This window comes from Canis lupus, chromosome 24, assembly GCF_048164855.1.
Source record: "Canis lupus baileyi chromosome 24, mCanLup2.hap1, whole genome shotgun sequence".
Taxonomy (NCBI): Eukaryota; Metazoa; Chordata; class Mammalia; order Carnivora; family Canidae; genus Canis; species Canis lupus.
Genome location: NC_132861.1, coordinates 49,618,982 through 49,638,665, shown reverse-complemented (window position 1 = coordinate 49,638,665; position 19,684 = coordinate 49,618,982). Strand labels below are relative to the sequence as shown.

Sequence of the window (19,684 nt, the reverse complement as noted above, 5' to 3'; positions counted from 1 at the left end):
GCTCGACTTCATGGGTCACTGGAGTAGTGCAGATTAAAACCACACGTGTCAGAATGACTAAGATAATACATATTTAAGAACAGACAATACTTGGGACGCCTGGGTGGCTCCGCAGTTGAGCGTCTGCCTTTGGCTCAGGTCGTGACCCCGGGGTCCTGGGATCGAGTCCCGCATCGGGCTCCCCACAGGGAGCCTCCTTCTCCCTCTGGCCCCTCTGCCTGTGTCTCTGTTTCTCTGTGTGTGTCTTTCGTGAATAAATAAATAAAATCTTAAAAAAAATAGACAATACTAAAAGTGTTACCAGGGATGTAGAACAACCGTACTTTCATACCCCACTCAAGGGAGTGTAAATTGGTACAATTGCTTTGGAAACCTCCATGAGTCGGACAGAAACCCTTGAATCAGGGATTCAGAATCACAGATCTGGGCTCTTCCTGCTGTTCACTAGCGTGGGGGGCTCTGTGCCCTGCGAACCAGCTGCAAACTACTCTTTAAGAAGATTGGGGTGCCAGCCAGGGCCCCAGCAGGAAACATGGCGTTCTCGGGCAGGGTCATGTAGGAGGGTCTGATGAAGGGAAGTGAAGATTGCAGGACCCTGTCTCCCAGGCCGCCACACGTGGGCAGAGCCCCTCAGCGAGATGAGTAACCTTAGGCACCTCGAGGTGCTTCCATGAGGGGGCAACACAAGGGTCCCCCTGAAGTTGAGGCCATCAGCCTGCTGGACTTCTCACAGCCCTGGACTGCCAGGCCAGGAGAGGTATGGCTCTAACAACATTTTGAAGCAGGGTCTTTTTCGACAGGGGGACTGTCATGCCCTGTAGGGGGTTCAGCAGGATCCCTGGCCTCTGCACCCTCCACCCCTCCACCACTGACTGTGACGACCAAAAAAAAAAAAAAATCTCCAGACATTGCCGAGCGAACCTGGAGGGACCAAACTGCTCCTGGCCAAGAACCCCTGATTTGGGGTATTGTCCCAAGGGTTGGAAAAAAAATAAACCCGAGTTCCAACAGTTGCAAGATATCATTCGATTTCCTTTGTCACAAGAGACGGCTTTCCTGCGGGGCAGCTGATGGAGCTGAGGGTAGAGTCCCGGGTCAGACACAGGGCTTCCATCGTCCGAGGCTTTCCCAGGCCACCTTGGGCCCTTCCCCAGGTCCAGAGGTGTCTTTTTTCCTATAAAATACTTGAAAACCACGAAGCTTAGGTTTTCTAATACCTCAATAAATATTTGAGACCACCTGAGATTGAGAAAACAGAATGGGTTAGGATGGAAGGGGGAAGTTAGAGTCCTGGTGAGGGGTCAGCTTCCTCCGGGGGCCGCCTGGCTTTCTGGTTGCCCATTATCCTTGCAACAGGCCATTTCTGCCCCTCGCCCTGGTGGACGAGGAGCCACGGTGAGCCTCCCGTGCTGCTGGGGGCAGCCTTGGCTGGGCCCGTGAGCCTGCCACAAACCACTGAAAAGTGGTTTTTGTAAACATCTCCCCAACTGACATGGAATGAAACCCCCCCCCCCCCCAAAAAAAAACACGGAGGTGTGGAGCGCTGAAAAAAGGCGGCTTTGTGAAGCTGCACAATCCACCCTGCCTGCCTGAGCTGGCAGACGAGGCCGGGTCGGGGGTGGGGGGGCATGGAGGGTGCAGGCGGGGGTGGACAGAGGGTGCAGGCGGGGTGGCCCAGTGATCCCGCGGAACCCACCTACCTACGTCAAGGTAGGCCTGTCCCTGAGGCCTGCTCCCTGGGAAGCATTTAGGGGGAAGAAAAGGGGAGGAGGGCATCAGGGGGGCTCGAGGGTGCATGTGCGGACCTCCTGCGCAGACTCGCACGCGCAAAAACACACGCACATGCACACACCAGCTCACACGCGCGCCCAGACGCTCACACAGGGGGACGGACACAAATCCCCGGTTTTCAGCCCCAGGACCGCGCCAGCTCCCGCGTCCCTCTATGACTCAGGGTTCCCAGAAGGAAGACTGCGCCACATCATGGGTTTGGCACCGGGTCCCCCCATCTTCCAGCCGCCTCTCCGAGATGACTCACAGGCCTCTTGTTTATTCGACCACTTCAAGAAGCTGGGTCTCTGCCAGATGTTTTCTTGGGCAGCGGGGACACGAGGCAGGGCAGGGGTGGAAGGCGGGCGGGGTGGGGTGGGGTGCAGGGGGGCATTCTTGCCCAGAGACTCAGGAGGAGCCGGGGGGGTGGTGGGGGAGCAGGGGCCTCCCCTGGAAACCAGCATGTCCTCCTTGGCCGTGGCCACAGGTGTCCTAGCCCCAGGACGCGGAGGCCCCTAGACTTGCCCCCCCCCGATGCTGCCAAAGGCCCCCCCTCACCTCTCGACCGCCCATCCCCGAGCTCAGAACCCAGATGGCTGCAGAAATGCTCTGCTTTCAGCTCCTGCGGCCTTCACCAAAGTCCAGGAAACAGGATACTCGGGAGTCAGGGGGCCGCCCGAAACTTCTGGAGGGCCTCTATCTGAGGCCGTGGGGCCCTGGGCCAGGGGGAGTGGCTCAGTAACAGCACCGCTTTTCATATTTGCCTCTCGGGGTGTTTCAGTGTTTTTGGAAGGCCAAGAGGAAAGCAGAGTGTTTTCGCGGCCACATGTGTAGGAAATTAGACTTGTTCTAACTGCTTCTCGAAGGGACTTAGAGCCACTGATTTGCACACACCCCGATGCCACTCGCTCCGGATGGATCGGCAGGGAGCAGTGACCCGTGCACATACTTACCTCCTCTTCCAGGAGCCACGGGAAACAAGACCGCTGGCCGGTCAGAAGTATGAGTCCTCGGCTGGGAGGCTGAGCCCAAGGCTCCACTCGCTCGAACATGACGCGGCCTGGTCACCGGTCGCCGGTCACTGAGCTCTGGTCACCGACCCGGGGACAACGGGCTGTCCAAGGGAGCGAGGGGCACGTGTGTGGACATGTCGCCTTCCCCTTTGCCAGCGGCTGGAGACAATGGCTTCGGTTGCCGTTAGACTGAATTCCACAATAGTTGGTGTCAGCCCAAGAGCAGAGGGAGAAAGGGAAAGAACAGGAATGGAGAGGAGGGGTGAGGGTGAAGCCAGAAATTGAGTTTCCAAGAGAGCGACAGGGACGTGAGAGGGTGGTGGAGGGGCGCCCGGGTGGCTCGGTCGGGTGGCCGTCTGACTTGTTTTTGGCTCAGGTCATGATCCCAGGTCCTGGGATGGAGCCCATCAGGCTCCGCATGCAGCAGGGAGTCTGCTGGAGGCTCTCTCGCTCCCTCTGCCCCTCCTCCCTGCTCTCTTGCTCTCTATTAAATAAAATCTTTATAAAAAGTGGGGGAGGGGAAAGAGGAGGTCAGTCCTCAGGATGGTGCTGGGCATGGTGCCCCTCGTGGGACCCTGGGCTCAGACTTCATACCCGGGAAGGCCTGAAGACCAGTGCAGGCCCGACCCCCCACGGGGTGGGGTACAGGGAAGCCAGGAGGTCTCGGGCCAGCCTCGGTCTCCCCCAGGAGAGAGGACCCTGCCGTGGGGGCCCAGACTGGCCTGGGGCCAGGTGCCCTGTGTGCCTGTGTGCCCTGAAGGCGCGGAGGGAAGTCTGATGTCCTGCTCCCATCACTGCGCACAACCCTGTGGCCTTCATAGACCCTGTGTGCAGCCCGTGTGTAGATGCTGGCTCCAAGCCCAGGTCCCCACGGGAGCTCTTTATCAGCCTAAAGGTGAAGCCGGGGCCCAAGCTCTCAGGTGGGAAGCCAAGGGGGCTGGTGTGATGTCTGCTGCCGCCCCCAGTGCTGATCCACACGTGCACCTGCCCCCAGAGAGGGCACAGGGCAGGACCACCCAGGAAGGAAGTGAATCTGCCAGGGGAGGAAGAGGACCGGGGAGAAAGGGGTCTCGGTTGCTAGTGCCGGGTGTCCGCGTGCGGCCCGTACCTGGGTGCTAGTGTCCTGACCTGCCGCGCCAGCACGACTTGAGTCTGGGTGATATCAGGGAAGCTCTAGGTTCACCCCAAACTAGAGAGAAACAAAATCCTCTTATTGGTAGAAGACTTTAGTCCATTAGACAAAACACACAAGTTCTAGCTTTTCCTCGAAACGCTGAGCAAGTGCATTTCTAGGCTCGGGCACTCGCAGCTCTCGATTTCCGAAGTGCTTCGAATTCCTCTTCGGGGCTTGGCGTTAAGGATCTTCAGTGTTAATATTCGCAGTCTTAGGAGATGCTAGAAAACAGACAAAGCATTGGGTGCCCCTCCCAGCATCCGTCTAGACAGAACTAGACACAGAAAAATGAGAAAATAATTGAATTAATTTAACCAATGCTGTTCAACGATGGAAAGCCTTCAACTATACGTGCTTTTAATTACAGCGTGGGTTTGTGCGCGCCGAGGGTCCTAACTATATTTTGAAGTTAAATGAACAACCGCTGTCTCCGAGAAAGCGTTCGCTGCCCCGGCAGGAGAGGGCACGGGGAGGGTGGGGACCTCGGCGGTGACCTTCGTCACTGGTGTCCGCCAACTGTCCTTCTCGTTGTCTCGGGGCTCGGGCTCCCCTGAAGAATGCAGGATCAGTGGGTCACGGAGACAGAGGGTGAGGAGCGGGGCGACTAATATAAAGGCTGGTTTGAGCCAAGCTCCAGGGGAGGCGGCCCTGCTGGAGACGGGTGCGGGGCGCCCTCAAAAATCTGTTCAGGGCACCAGCTCTATTGTGCTGCACTCGACCCCACACAGACGCACGAGGACACTGCTGCTGGGAAGGACCTGCTCCAAGCAGTGCGACCCCCTCCCCTGAGCCTGGGGCAGGAGCAGGCCCCTCCCCTGAGCCTGGGGCAGGAGCAGGCCCCTCCCCTGAGCGCTGGGGCAGGAGAAGGCCCCTCCCCTGAGCCCTGGGGCAGGAGCAGGCCCCTCCCCTGAGCCCTGGGGCAGGAGCAGGCCCCTCCCCTGAGCCCTGGGGCTGGAGCAGGCCCCTCCCCTGAGTCCTGGGGCAGGAGAAGGCCCCTCCCCTGAGCCCTGGGGCAGGAGCAGGCCCCTCCCCTGAGCCCTGGGGCAGGAGCAGACCCCTCCCCTGAGCCCTGGGGCTGGAGCAGGCCCCTCCCCTGAGTCCTGGGGCAGGAGAAGGCCCCTCCCCTGAGTCCTGGGGCAGGAGCAGCCCCTCCCCTGAGCCCTGGGGCAGGAGCAGGCCCCTCCCCTGAGTCCTGGGGCAGGAGCAGGCCCCTCCCCTGAGTCCTGGGGCAGGAGCAGCCCCTCCCCTGAGCCCTGGGTCTGGAGCAGGCCCCTCCCCTTAGCCCTGAGGCAAGAGCAGCCCCCTCCCCTGAGTCCTGGGGCAGGAGCAGCCCCCTCCCCTGAGCCCTGGGGCAGGAGCAGCCCCCTCCCCTGAGCCCTGGGGCAGGAGCAGGCCTCTCCCTAGATACAATCTTCCGGCTGAAAGCTTAATTTAAAGCAAACCAAAGGTGCTCTTGAGAGAGAAGTAGCAGGTGTCAGGTCCAGGGGCTTCCCAAGTGCCCTCTCCTGGCCCTGGGTTCCTGCAGCCCATGTGGGGGGCGGCAGCAGGGTGGAGAGAATGTTCTAGGTTCCTGTGCGAGCTGGCCTGTGAGGGTCCCAGTGGTCCGTGGGGCTGGGGGTCAGACCTGGGGACCATGGGTGAGCCAGTGAAGGGGAGCCACTGGCTGGGCCCGGCGTCCCTGGACAGGCTGCTGTCCCATCAAGGCCTTGTGAGGTCTGGGACTGTGGCCTGGGGGCCTTCCCGGGGTGTCAAGCACTGGTGGCCTACTGGGGTCAGGTGGCTCTCGGGGCTGTTCTTCTGCCCAGGTCCTTGAACTCTTAGCAAAATGTTATGAGGCCGCGTAGGCTGGCCGGTGCCCCGGGCTCGGGGTGGGGGGGAGCCCAGTGTCCCCTGCTGAGGCCAGGGTGCCGGTGGCCACACCCCGGAGGCGCCCCAGCAGTGGCCCCCAGCCGTAGGGCAGCAGGACCCTTGGAAGCCGGGAGCATGGGCCTGTCCATCCCTGCCCAGACCCCAGGCCCAGCTCCGCAGGGGAGCGGCCCACTGCCAGGGCCAGGTGGCCGGGGGCCCGGGGGAGGGTTTGCGAAGCGCTGCTTACCAACAGCCTTCTCCCCTTGAGATGCCCTTTTGATTTTCTAACCAATACTCTCCTTCCAGAATCTTTAGGCTTAGCTCAGATGACTTCTTTAGAGAAAATGAGGAGGAGGAACAGGGTAGCCGGGTCAAGCAGATAAGAGGTTTCTGAGGGATTTGCCTATGCGGCTTTATCTGAACATCTGGTGCTTAGGATTTCAAGATGTCTGTTTTTTTCTAGGAAACTTCCTGCCTAATCCACCATCATTATCTGGGGCTCAGAAGGACTCTGGTAAATTCTTTCGTCCCTTTCCTCTGGGTCAGGTCAGTGTGGGAGGATGATGGCTCTGGCTTCCGGGCTCCATCGCACCACTGTGTGGACTTGGGGGAGCTGAAGTCAGACTTTCACTGTTGACAAAATGGAGACACAGAGGTCAGCCCCACAGTTTTGCACGGATGAAATACTGTATTGTTGAGAACGCAGTGGTGTGCTAAAACAACAACAACAGTAACAACAACAACAAAAAAAAACAAAACCCCAAAAAACAACAACAAAACCCCATGAAAACCATAGGCAAAACTCAACATTAATTCTGAGACTTGGGGCCTCCCTTCCTGTGCTGAAGGCAGGAGGACAAGTGACCACCACCACAGAGTCCTACACTCTGTACATTCACCCCTGGCTCCCAGGAGCCACCGCCATGGTGGACACGAAGGCCAAATGCTGGGGCCAAGAAATCTGGTAAAGAGTGCTTCAAAAAACTACACAAAAGCTTCCTTTAGCCACTGAGGAAATATCAGCATCAGAGAAGATTGCTAATTTTCATTAATGACACGAACTCCCTAATGTATTTTCCCATTTGTTCTAGAAAAAAAAAATACAGAAAGTATTTAGAGATTCATTCAGAATAAAGACAATTAGGTTAAAAAAAAAGGGGGGGGGTGCGTGGGCCGTAAATAGAGGGGAAGAAGGAGCTGGCACGCGGAGGAAGAGAAGCAAACGCTGCATGGACGGGAAGGCTCCAGGGCTCAGAGCACTGGGCTCTGAGCTCCCCACAGGCCGAGGCAAAATGGCAGAGACAATGGCAGAGACAATGGCAGAGACGGTGGCAGAGACAATGGTTCTACGACGTCCAGGGTCCACTAGCCCCTCTCTGACACAGAGATCTGGAGAGGAATTTCCCACGGGGGGGGGTGGTCCCCTGTAGGAATGGTAGTGGGGGGCAGGGGGGCACAGCCTTCTCCGTATGTCAGCAGCAAACACGGCGGGACAGTCCCAAAGTCCTTCTCAGAACAACGGCCCAGGGGCAAGGCCCAGAACAAGCCCGCGCGCTGCACCGGGGGCTCCCGAGCGGCGCCCCCTCCGTGTGGCCCAGGGAACACACTCTGAGGATAAGGGCTTCAGCGAGTTTTCCATGGATACTATCTTCCATTTGATAAAAACCTGGGTAACAAGAGCCCTCGGAGTTAATTTTCCGGTGAGAGCCGGGCGTCTTGCTCTTCTCTGTTGCAGTCAGAGGCAGGGCCACACGCTTTGAACGGGCAGGGCCACGCTGCCTGCCTCTGACGACGCTGCCCAGGACGGAGGCCGAGGCCATCATACTGCTCCACGGAGGGCCACGCCGTTAATCAGCTTCCAGCTGGAGTTCCTGGATGCTGACCGTGCAGGCTCTCTCGCTCTCAGCAAATGTCCACGATAATTTGATTGGCTTTTACCTATTTCTTTTTTTTTTTTTTTTAATTTAGCATACATTTAGATTTGGTCTTCTAAACTGATGAAATTACAAGTGTGTTTCAATCCCCCCCAAAAATTACACCCTGGCTGCACCTTTTGATTTTTTTCTCCAGTTATTAGGGATCCAGCTCCAAATTCACCACACATTTTCCCATCTTGCGGGTCTTAGTAAACTCATCCATTCCACTCTTGTGACAAAAGGGCTGGAATCTCAAGGACCAATCAAAAAAAAAAATTAAAAATCAAGAAAACAAATCTTCTCTTACAAAATATCCTAAAACCAACAACACGTTCACCAGCTTTTAGGAAGACATATTTCTCCACGGGGACTGTGTCATCAGCCGGGAGTGACAGTGACCTGATATTCAAAGAATGGAGTGGTTAAAAATGACCCAATGCCAAGTGAGTTAGGGCAGCGTATTTCAAACAAGTGGAAAACCAAGTGGCAGGGGAGGGTATGAATCAAACAGATGTCTGCCTAAACCATTTGCTTCAGCTCAACTCGAGAGGGCTCCGAAGCCCAGGGTTACACCTGCATATCTGGTCTCCTGGTCGGAGCCTCTGCCAGCCTGAGGGAGGGATGAAGAGCTACCCTGCACAGATTTCCCGCATCTAGAAAAGCAGCTCTGGTTACATGAAAGACATCAGACACAGCATCAAAATACACGTTCAGCCAAGATAACGTTGATAATGTAAGATAATGAATGTTTAAAACTAAGGCTGCCTAATCTTTTGAAATTGGTCCATATTAAAGCATCTCAGCTGAGGACACATTCCTGTATTTCCATCCACATTCCTTGTGTTTATGGGGAAAAGGGCTCAAAATCCTGTGTGGCAGTCTGCTAGAAATCTAGATTTTAAGGGAAGGTATCCAACAGGCTTAAGGCTACCAGATGCATTTGGAATTTCTTGGACCATTCTCCTTTGACATCACTTACTGCCAACCTCACAACCAGCCTAATCCAGTTTTTAAATTATGTTATTTGATTCACATGGGACACCTGCAAATAGGTTTTTCATCACTGTGTGGATTTTTACACACAGAGCATTTTGCTGGCTGTCCTGAGTTGCTCTTCGTAGAGACTAGACACAGGCATACAGTTAGGAGAATATTATGAAATAAAAAACTGGTTTTTTTATCATGTGACTCACAAGTGGAAAATGGCCTGGCTCCTCTTTTATTCAGAATGAAACCTTTTCCTACAGCTCCACCCAGGAGAAAAATCATAATTCATATCCAGGATGCGCACACTCTGGTCAGGTGGGTGCACACACGTGATCGTTAAAGTTCACTCGCTTCTTGAAAATACGTCCAAAGAACTCCTGGTTCCTCACTGTCTCAACTGATCCAGGAGACTCTGTCGGTCATCCAGATCAAGGAAATTTCCAGGGTGGTTTTAGCTTGTCTTCTGATACTGAGGTAAAATTGCCCTTTCTTCTCCACTACAGTCTGAAAGCTTCTTTTATGTTGAGGAGCAGCAAAATCAGAGGAAGATGATTAACTTTGCTTAAAGGAAAAAAAAAATCCAATTAATAGTAGTCAGTGCTCCCAAATCCATCAAGAACTTCATCTTCCTCACACAGCAGCGTTACCAGTGGTTCTCAAGGAAGAGGAAAGCTAAGCTACCACTTGCTGGCAAGGCGGTGCCTACTCCGTCCCATGAGCTGCTCCAGTCAAGAGTCCATAGATGCCTTTGCTCCCTTGCTTCTCCGTGCAGAGTTTAATTGCAGGTGGTTAAAAAAATATATATATCCCCAAACACACAGAAATCGAGGAGATTGCAGGAAAACTGTTAATCTCTCCCGGAGGGCAGGTCAACCTTTACTGATGCAATCTGGGTGGATGCTGGCGGGTGGAGATGAGGTAAGGGGGAGGGGGAACCAGGAAACCGTCCCTAAGGTCATTGGCGTATGGACAATCCTCCAGGCGCCCTCCATGGGGGCTCTAGAGCTTGGTTTCCATCGGATCTGCCGGCCAGGACGCTGTCCCTGAGACAATCCCGACCCCTGCTGTTCAATATGCCTGAGCCACACGTGGCCGGTGAGCGCTTGGAAGGCGCCTAGTCCAAACTGAGCTGTGCTGTAAAGAAATGTAAAATCCACATGGGATTTCAAGATTGAGCCTGGAAGAATGCAAAATATCTCATTAGTATTTTTGATACTGATGACACGTTGAACTGATGATACTTTGGATTGGGCTGAATAAGCTATGTCGTTGAAATTAATGTCATCTGTTTTTCCTTTCCACTGTTTTTTTTTTTTTTATTGCGGCTACTGGAGAAATTTAAACTCACATATGTGACTCACCTAATTTAACGATTCCCACTTTCATTGGGCAGTGCTGGTCCAGACAGTTAAAAACCTCTTATTTGCATTGAGCCAAATCTTGCCTTTTCTAATCGTCACCTGATTCCGCCTTTGGAAGCAATAAGTGATACCCATCCATCCATCCACATGACAGTCCAGTATCTGAAGATGGTCACTATCCTCACCCCATCTTTTCTCCTCATGCTGGGTAGCATTCCTTCTGGGACATGTTAAGGATTACTTATCCAAAGCAAGACAAAATGATCGCTGCTGTGTCATTAGACAATTTCTCTCAGAAGCCTGGGTAACCTCACTGGACTCTCCCGGGCAATACAGCTTTGATTTTACAGGGCTGTAAAACATGTGTTCACTTCTCAGTGGGGGGTCATTATTCAGAGTTTAACCTGCAGGAACTAGACAATGAATAATGTTCTTTATAACCTTAAGTGAAGAGCAAAAATCCCATGAATGGATCTCTTGGAGTTGCAGTGAGGACATCTGACCACACTTTTGTCCTCAGGCCCCTGTCATCCAGCTCCTGGGGACACAGCCTCATTATTAGTTGTGGTTGGGTTCAGTGAATACTCTGCATCTTGATAGGAAGCATCCTAGTCACCAAGTAGCTGTCACAGAGCTGGCATGTCCTCTGAGCCATGAACAGGACATTCCACCGTTCTGTTGGTAGATACTTTGGGTAAGGATTTAGAATCAATGGATTACATGGCCATGTACCCATTGTCACATCTTTTTTGTAGAATGGGTCCCTTAGACTAGGCAATGTTCTGTAGAATTTGTGGTCGGTAGATATTTTGTATGTTCTCTGAAGGTGGTGCTGGAGAAGACGCCATGCATGTGGAAGGCAAACCCATACCTGAGTAGACGTCATTTCCAAGAAGGATGCAACACTGGCCTTTCCAGAGTAGAAGGGGCTAAGGTAATCAACTTGCTACCAATTGGTTATCTGATTTCTTTCTGGATGGTGCCATTAGTGACGCCTCAACATGACATTCTGCTGATGCCAGGACAGCAAACAGTGGGCACAATGTCGGTGATAGAGAACCCACGCTGCCTAGCCCGGGCAGGACCTCCATCCTGGCTACAAAGGCCATTCCATTTATGGGCCCATTGTGCCAGCACTGGACCTGATATCAAATTTACCATTTTCTTTTTTTTAAATTTTTTTTTTAATTTATGATAGTCACACACAGAGAGAGAGAAAGAGAGGCAGAGACATAGGCAGAGGGAGAAGCAGGCTCCATGCACCGGGAGCCTGACGTGGGATTCGATCGCGGGTCTCCAGGATCGCGCCCTGGGCCAAAGGCAGGCGCTAAACCACTGCGCCACCCAGGGATTCCTAAATTTACCATTTTCATTGAGCTCTGACTTACTGTTGAACCCCAAAGTCTTCTAATCTGATGGAACCAAGCTATAAGACCATCTGCTGAGCCTTTTTTCTTTTTTTTTTTTTCTTTTTGAGAGTTTCTAGTTCTTTTTCACATATGCCAGGTATTTTTTTATGTCTCTTGTTCATTTTTCATACTTTCAATAACCTTAATTTCCTTGAATATATTTTTAAAATAGTATTTAATAAACTTAAATAACTGTATCTTAACATATTAAACATGCTTAAACATACAAAATATTTAAAATATTATCACTTAGATACCTAACATCTTTGAGGGTTTAGCTCCCTAGTTTTAGCTTATGCTAATTCTTGCTCATAATGGCATATTTACGGTGTGTGTTTTAGTTTTTGATTGTGAATTCATCTTTCTCAGAACCTTATCTGTGGCAATTCATTCAGGCCTTGAGTTAAACTTATTCCTACAGAGATTGGCTGTTTCTTCTGCCCAGCTTCTGGGAGGAACTTATCAGAGCCCTTTAGACAGACTTGTGCACTCAATTCTTACCTGCAACCCAGCAGCAGCTCTTTCTGTGACAGGATTTTGTTTTTTCTAGTCTATCCTTTGAGGGTGTCATCTTTATGGTGTCCTACTTCATGTGAGTTTGCTGATCTTCTTCATCTTGTTAAACATTAGGTTTTGTCTCCTGCTTCCTTCACACTGGCGGTATGAAATGACTTGGCTTCTAGGTCATTGGCTGATGGCCCCAGAACACACACAGTCTCCAGAGCAGGAGACTAGTTGTTTCCAGCATTCGGCGATGTCCCTTATTCTCTGTCAGGTCATCAATGTATATTATAAAATAATTGTAGTACTCTAAACGGAATTTTCGTTGTTCTAGACTGAGGTTTTCTCCAGGCTTAGTTATGTTGGTGGAAACAGATGTTTACTCTAGATTTTGACATGCACTTTTAATGTCTACAATCAATCTGCATCCTTCTTCCTTTTTGAACACTTCAATGATTTAGGATTAATGCAGTGGGCAATAATAGCTCATAAGTTTGGAGGTATTTTGTTTTTAGGTGGCTCTAATTTAATAATTCTCAATTAGAGGAACTATCAGAATCTTCAGGAGACTTTTCAGGAACTGCTGATACACAGATAATCACATATACACAGACAGATGTCCTAGTTCCATCCAGTGAGATAGCATGGAGCAAGGACACTGCCCTCCCCCCAAAGTGCACATCCAGACCTTTGTTTCTAGAACATTCTCCACTAAAAGTAGTAGGGACTTCTACTATCATGTGCCTGATACAAAACACCAAAGAGAACATTACCACTTCTGTGGTGTTGTCAAAAATGTATATCCTGAATCTAATAATGAAGCAGCAGACAAACCCCAAATGAAGGGCTTTTAAAAAAAATAACTGGCCAGCTCTCTTCAGGAATATCAAATTCATGAAAGGCAAAGAAAATTTGAAAACTTATATAGCGAACATATTCCATATACTAATAGTATGGAGGCACAATTTTGAGAATTTTGCACTCATTGATGAAATCATCTAATAAAGTAGCTCCAATGCTTATTACTGACAAGTACATATACATGTAGATTGAAATAATGTTTATATAAAATTTTATTTTCTAAGTAAGATTAGTTTCTGGAAACAAGGACGTTCTCTTCCACACCCATGGTAAAATCAACAAAATCAAGGAAATGAATGTTGAATAATAGGAGTTGGGAAATTTTCTGTAAAGGGTCAGACAGTATCTTATGCTTTGCAGGACAGTCTGTCAACTACTCAATTTTGCTTTATGGTGTGAAAGCAGCTACAGATAATACATAAATACATGGACATGGCTGTATGCCAATAAAACTATTTACAAAAATAGCCAGTAGCCTGTTCTTGACCAACAGGTTGCAATTTGCCAACCTCTAATGTAATTGATGGTTTATTCATATTTCATCAATTCCCAATTATGCTTTATAATGTACTTTTATTATAGCAGTGCACCGAATTGTGCCTCTTTAGTTTCTTTTGATCTGGGACAATTTTTAAAGCTTTTTCTTTCATCAAATTGGCAGGGTTGCCACAAACCTTGTAAAAATACAAAATCAAAGCCAAATGCAACGCCTGTGGTGCGCAGTAAGATGAGGGTGCCTGTAGTAGTAGCATCCTCTTGGACAGGGGAACGTATCTTCTACAATATGTTTACCATTTGTTCAATCCTAGAACACACAAAATCATTTCTGAATTGCTAACCTTTATTTTTTGCAAAAAAAGAAGCCCAGTAAACGGAGTTTAATATATGTTTAAAGTTATTTTTTTGTGTTGAACCTTAGGACATACAGTCTAAACAGTGTTCTTCAAATCTTACCTGACTTAGGACCCTTACCTTCAGGGCACGTATGTAATTTATTTAAAATGCGCTTTGGCTCATTCCCCCTTCCCCCAATCATCATTTTACTTCTTGAGTACACGAAACATTCATATAGTCCCCCAAGTCAGAAGTGTGCAAAAGGGAAGGGACAGCCCTCCAGCCCCCCTGGTCCTATCCTCTCCATTTTATTCCCTCCTATACCCCCGAAACACTTTTATTATTTTGGCTTCCCTTCTGGTGTTTTCTTTCCCCCACTGGTGAGCAAATATACACAGATTTTCTTTTTTCTTACACAAAAAATAGCATACTCTAGGCACTTTCATGCACATGCACATTGCTTCCCTGCCAAGCCCGCCCCCCCCCCCCCCCCCCCGCCCCTTACCAGCATGTCCTGGAAGTCACTCTGTATGAGGGACTGTCACGATTCTTTATTATAGATGCATAGGACTCCCTCATGTGGATGTACCATTCCCTTGTGTATAAGCACTTGGGCTATTCCCAGTATGAGCCCATCAGGAATAATGCTCCAATAAATAACCTTGTACATAGGCTTTTTAAAAAAAACTATTGTGGTGTTGAATCTTCAGGATAAATTCCTAATGGCTAGATTGCAGGGAATCAAAGTATACACATTTGCCCTTCTCAGATACTGCCCACCTGTCTCTGTAGGGATGTTCCCACTTGCACTCCCACCAACTAAGCCTATGAGGGTGAATTTCCTGAGTTTGGTAACAGAACACCTTGTTACACTCTTGAGGTTCTGCTACTCCTATGTCTTACACATACAAACTCAATGCTATTTTAAGTTCCCGGTTCTCTTATTATAAATGAAGTTGAACCTCTTTTCATGTTTAAAAGCCACTTTGTAAATTTTTGTGAATTGTCATTTTTTTCCCTGTTGGTTTTCGCTTTTTAATTACCTTGAGTGCTCACTTCAGCAGCACATATAATTATTTTGATTTTTAAGAATTCTTTATATGTAAGGGCTATGATCAGCTCTTTATGTTGTAAGTATTGTCAGTTGCCAGATGCCTTTTTAAAAACTTGTAATGGAAGTTCAGTTGACATGCAGTGCTGCATTAGCTTCAGGCTTCCATCTATCCCCACGTGTCACTGCAACCTTGACTATATTTCCTATGCTTACTTTTCATCTCTCGGATTTACTTATAACTGGAAGTTTGTACTTCTTAATCCCCTTCAGCTATTCCACTCATTCTCTATCCCCACAGCTCTCCCTTCTGGCAACCCCTCGTTTGTTCTCTGTATTTACCCCAGGTTTCTGCTCAGATGTCTTCATAATTTGCAACATTTTCAAGTAGTGGAATTGAGGACTCTTCTAACAGCCCAAATTTTGAGACAGAGAAGCCTTTACTTTACCCAAGGTCTAGTACTGGCATGGTTTCATTATTGCGCATTAAGATCCCTCATCTATCTGGATCCTATTCTAATAGATTTTTCCAAATAGCTAACCAATTTTCCCAGAGCCATTTGTTAAAAAGTCCACCTTATATTCTCAGTGATCTGAGATGCCGTCTTTATCACACGGTACATTTCTGTATGTATTCAAGTCTATTTCTCATCTCTAGTTTATTCCACAGGGCTATCTACTATTCACGCTCCAGGGTCATGAGGTTTTACATTTTAATAATAGAGGCTTTGGATTGTCTTAATGTCTGGTAGGGTTAGTGCCAGCCACCACCCCAACTCCCCAACTATAGAGGAGTCCGTTGTCAACTCCTGTTTTGGTTATATTTCATTTTAGATTTATAGATGCAGAATTATATATTCCTGTTGCCTACTGGACTGACCTCGTAGTGGGAAGAACAATGGTCCTCAAATACGCATACATCTGAATCCCAGAAACCTCTGAATATGTTGTCACATGAAAGCGAAATTGAGAGAGCAGATGGAAGGTTGCTAATCAGCCTATCTTAAAATAGGGAGATTGTCCTGGATGCCCAGGTGGGACAACGTAACACAGGGGTCTTTAAAGTGGTAGGAGAGCCCCCAAGAGGTGGCAGTGTGGAAACAGCCTGGCCCAATGCTGCTGGTTTTGAAAACGGCTGCAGGGCCAGGCGCCAAGGTGTGTGGGCAGCCTCTGGAAGCCAGACAGGGCAAGGAAACAGCTTGTCCCCTGGAGCCTCCCAGCAGGAAGGCAGCAGTCCTGCTGACACCTGACCCTGCCCCAGCGGGACCCAGCTTAGACTCCTCGACTCCGTAACTGTCAGTGTTGTCCTAAGTCGTCAAGTCTATGGTAACTCAGCGCAGTGATAGGAAACCTTGTCCACGACACATGCTTCTCACCTTCAGGTCCACCGTGGCGCCGCACCTTTCTTTTGGTTAGTGTTTGCACGGATAGATCTTGTTCCACTTTTAAACTGAACACAGGAAGGCCGAAAGTAACAACGGGTCTCATAAATGGCAGTCATTTTTTTTACTTTCAATACTTAGAATGCTATTTTATTATCCTCTGGCTTTGCTTTTGCTTCTGAGGAGAAATTCCCTTACTCCTCATCCCCCGTCAGCCCCTTCATAATTTTAATATGTTTGCTTTCATTTTCAGTAGCTACCTAGGTGTCAGGGTTGGGGGGCGTGCTTGGTTTTGGTATTCATCCTGTGTGGGGGTTTCTGAGATTTTTGAACCTGTCACTTGACTTCTTTCATCTGTTTTGGAGAGTTCTTGGCCAGTACTTCAGGTACTGTTTTCCGATTTACTTTCTATTTCTTCAAATCCCACTACACACATCACAGACTGTGTCTCCAACAGCTTCCAGTAAGCTCCATTGTGTACTTTGTGTTTCCGTGAGAACACATTCTGCTGCCCTGTCCTCCAGCAGTTTAACTAACTACGCTGGTTTGTTGATGGGCACCCCCACTAACCTGCCTGTTACCTGGAGCCCCACACGGCAAGACTGTGGGAAAAGCAAGCTGTTTCCCAAAGGCTTTTTTGGACTTGCCCTCTTTTTTCCCTACCCAAAGCAGCCTAAAAGTTCACCAGATGTCTTGAAGAGTAAGCAGCTGTGTGGCTTTTTTATTTATTTTTTTAAAAGATTTTATTTATATATTCATGAGAGACACAGAGAGAGAGAGAGAGAGAGAGAGAGAGAGAGAGAGAGAGAGAGGCAGAGACACAGGCAGAGGGAGAAGCAGGCTCCATGCAGGGAGCCCGATGTGGGACTTGATCCCAGGACTCCAGGATCACGGCCTGGGCCAAAGGCAGGCACTAAACAGCTGAGTCACCCAGGGATCCCCAGCTGTGTGGTTTAGCCCTCTCAAATGGCCAATCCCCGCAAGGTGGCAGGCCTCCAGCACAGGACCCGACCCTGGCCAGCAATGAATGGCCCCCCAAATGCTGCTGCCCAGCCCTCTGGGTTCTCTGGGTGCTCAAACCTGAGCCCCTCAGGCCTCACCACTTGAGATCTTTGATGCCCTTAAGCAGATTTCTCGCCACGCAGCCATCTGTTTGTAGTTCTTGGCACAACTGGAGTCTGCCTCAAAGTACTTCAGCCCAGGAGCAGAGATCTTCCCATGCTCACTGCCAACTCTACCACCCTTTGACTCTTCTCAGGTCATTTATTTTTTAAGGAAACTCACTTTTTTGTCCTGTTAAATCCCCCACATTCTAGATCTGGCTGACTGCTTCTTAGTGGGGCGTTTAACTTGTTCACCTAATAACTGCGTATCATGGAAATGGGCAGTTAAGTCTACAACTTTGGTTAGATTCCTATTCATTTTGGGGGAGTTTGTTCTGACAAAACTTCATGGTGGAGACTATATGCTTACCCTGCCATCCTGGCAAGCTTACATGTCTCACTGAGTGATGTTAAGAATGATGGATTCAGGGGATCCCTGGGTGGCGCAGCGGTTTAGCGCCTGCCTTTGGCCCAGGGCGCGATCCTGGAGACCCGGGATCGAATCCCACGTTGGGCTCCCGGTGCATGGAGCCTGCTTCTCCCTCTGCCTATGTCTCTGCCTCTCTCTCTCTCTGTGTGTGACTATCATAATAAATGAAAAAAAAAAAAGATTAAAAAAAAAAGAATGATGGATTCAGGTGCTTTCAACTTACATGTAGACGGGCCACTTCTCTTGATCCCAGGAAACACAGAGGGGAACTGGGAAGAGAGAAACAAGGAAGGAGGAACTAGCAATCCACGCCACCGCAGACTGGTCACAATGGGCAACCATAGCTCAGGCTCTGTGGGGTCTTTTTTCAGGTACCACACATGGAACGTACCCTGGGACCGTCTTCCCAAGACATGGAAGGCCGTGTTATTGCCTAGGTCGTGCCTCCATCTGTTGAAAGGCTGGTCTGGGATCTAGTTCCCCCTTACCCAGGTTTGTGTGGGCAACCCTGTGGCATTGTCAGGTAAGTCCCAGAGCAAAAAGCATAGATACACTCGATGGGTCTAAAGCAGGGTGCTGTCAGGCTACACCTGCAGCTGGCAGTCTCAGCAGTAGCCAGGACCAAAGATGGGCTGATGTGTCTGCTGGGTTTATTTTATGCTCAGTCTTACTTTCTCAGCCCATGGTCTCAGCAGCCATTGATGCTTCTTTCCTAGATCCTTTAGGAAAAGTACTGCAAAATACGGATTTTCTAATTTTATCAGTATCTATTGGGTGGAATCTTTCTGTAAAGAACTGTCTACGATCAGTTGTTTGATCACTTTGCAAGCTCAATTTTGTTATTTTGGATATCCCTAGGGCATCAATTCATTTGTTCTTTACACTGATAAATACAGGGGAGACCGAATCAAGCATTTATCCTGAATTTCTTGTGCAAGGATGAGGTTTAGTACTGTAATTATGAACTTGGGATTAAAAATATAAACACGTATTTAGATTTTTTGTACTCAATTTATCTCATGTTTGGCCAATAGAAGTTCCTTCAGGTTGGCTTCTATGAACTTCTGAAAGAACCCTCTTAGACTCTGAAACATTCCTGAACCTGGGAGATCTTATACTGAGGTTCAACCATGTAATTATTTCCCCAGACCAGTATCTACTTTGAAAATAAGTTTTGATTCTGCTTATTTGAAAATGGGAGTTTAGAGACCACCATCTGGGCATTATTGGTTTTCACTGGTGTTGGGTTATAATTACTTTAGGCCTTTCTAGTTGGACCAGGAACTACTTATTGTTTAGAAAGAAAAAGCATTTAGGGTTTCTAAGTGAAATTTAAGACTACTTGATTTCTAAATTGCTTTATCCTAAAATATACTTTTAATAATAGTGACGTTACCAAGGTGGTTTTTTGAAATTAGCCATGAAGCCATATTCAGTGGGCTGAGGTCTGTGTCCTCAGTATGTATTCCAGTGACAATGCAAAATCAAAACTGTGATCAAGTCACCTGAAGTAATTACTGTTTCACTATGTGAAGTTCACTGACCACTTCCTTTTCCCCTTTGAAGAACCAGTTTTACCAGTTTGTGGTTTAGCCTCTGACTGTTTTTTGAAATACCAGCAAGTATGTATGGTTGCACATATATCCATATACCCTTTCTCACTAAACCCCTTCTACTTCCTCTGCTTTCACTCTGAAGATCACCTTGTTTTCATCCAGAGATCTTCTCTCTCTTACTCATGCCTCCGGGAGCTGCACAGCACAGCACTGAATGCTACCATTTATTCACCTCGTCCTCTATTAATGAACAATTCAGTTGATTCCAATCTATTTAAAATAAGGCCCATGGATACAATTTGTACTTAATACCTGGAAGTTCAATAACTGGCATCATCACTTTCTAGCTATTGATCCTCTTGCTTCTTGAATTTCCATTTCCTCAACTGTAAAACAAGGGAGTTTTAACAACATGACTTAGACATCTGAGTTCAATAAACTGTTAATTTAAAAGGTATTTCCACAAATGTTAATAATTGAAAAATGTA

At 48.7% G+C, this 19,684-nt stretch overlaps 1 long non-coding RNA gene across 1 annotated transcript; it reads right to left on the bottom strand.

Moving 5' to 3' along the window:
* Positions 1-6,296: 6,296 nt before the first annotated feature.
* On the bottom strand, positions 6,297-19,626 carry LOC140616260 (uncharacterized). Its single transcript, XR_012016810.1, has 3 exons — positions 19,509-19,626; positions 17,864-17,909; positions 6,297-6,435 (listed from the first exon to the last, which is right to left on the bottom strand). It is a non-coding gene; the product is annotated as an uncharacterized lncRNA (long non-coding RNA).
* Positions 19,627-19,684: the final 58 nt, after the last annotated feature.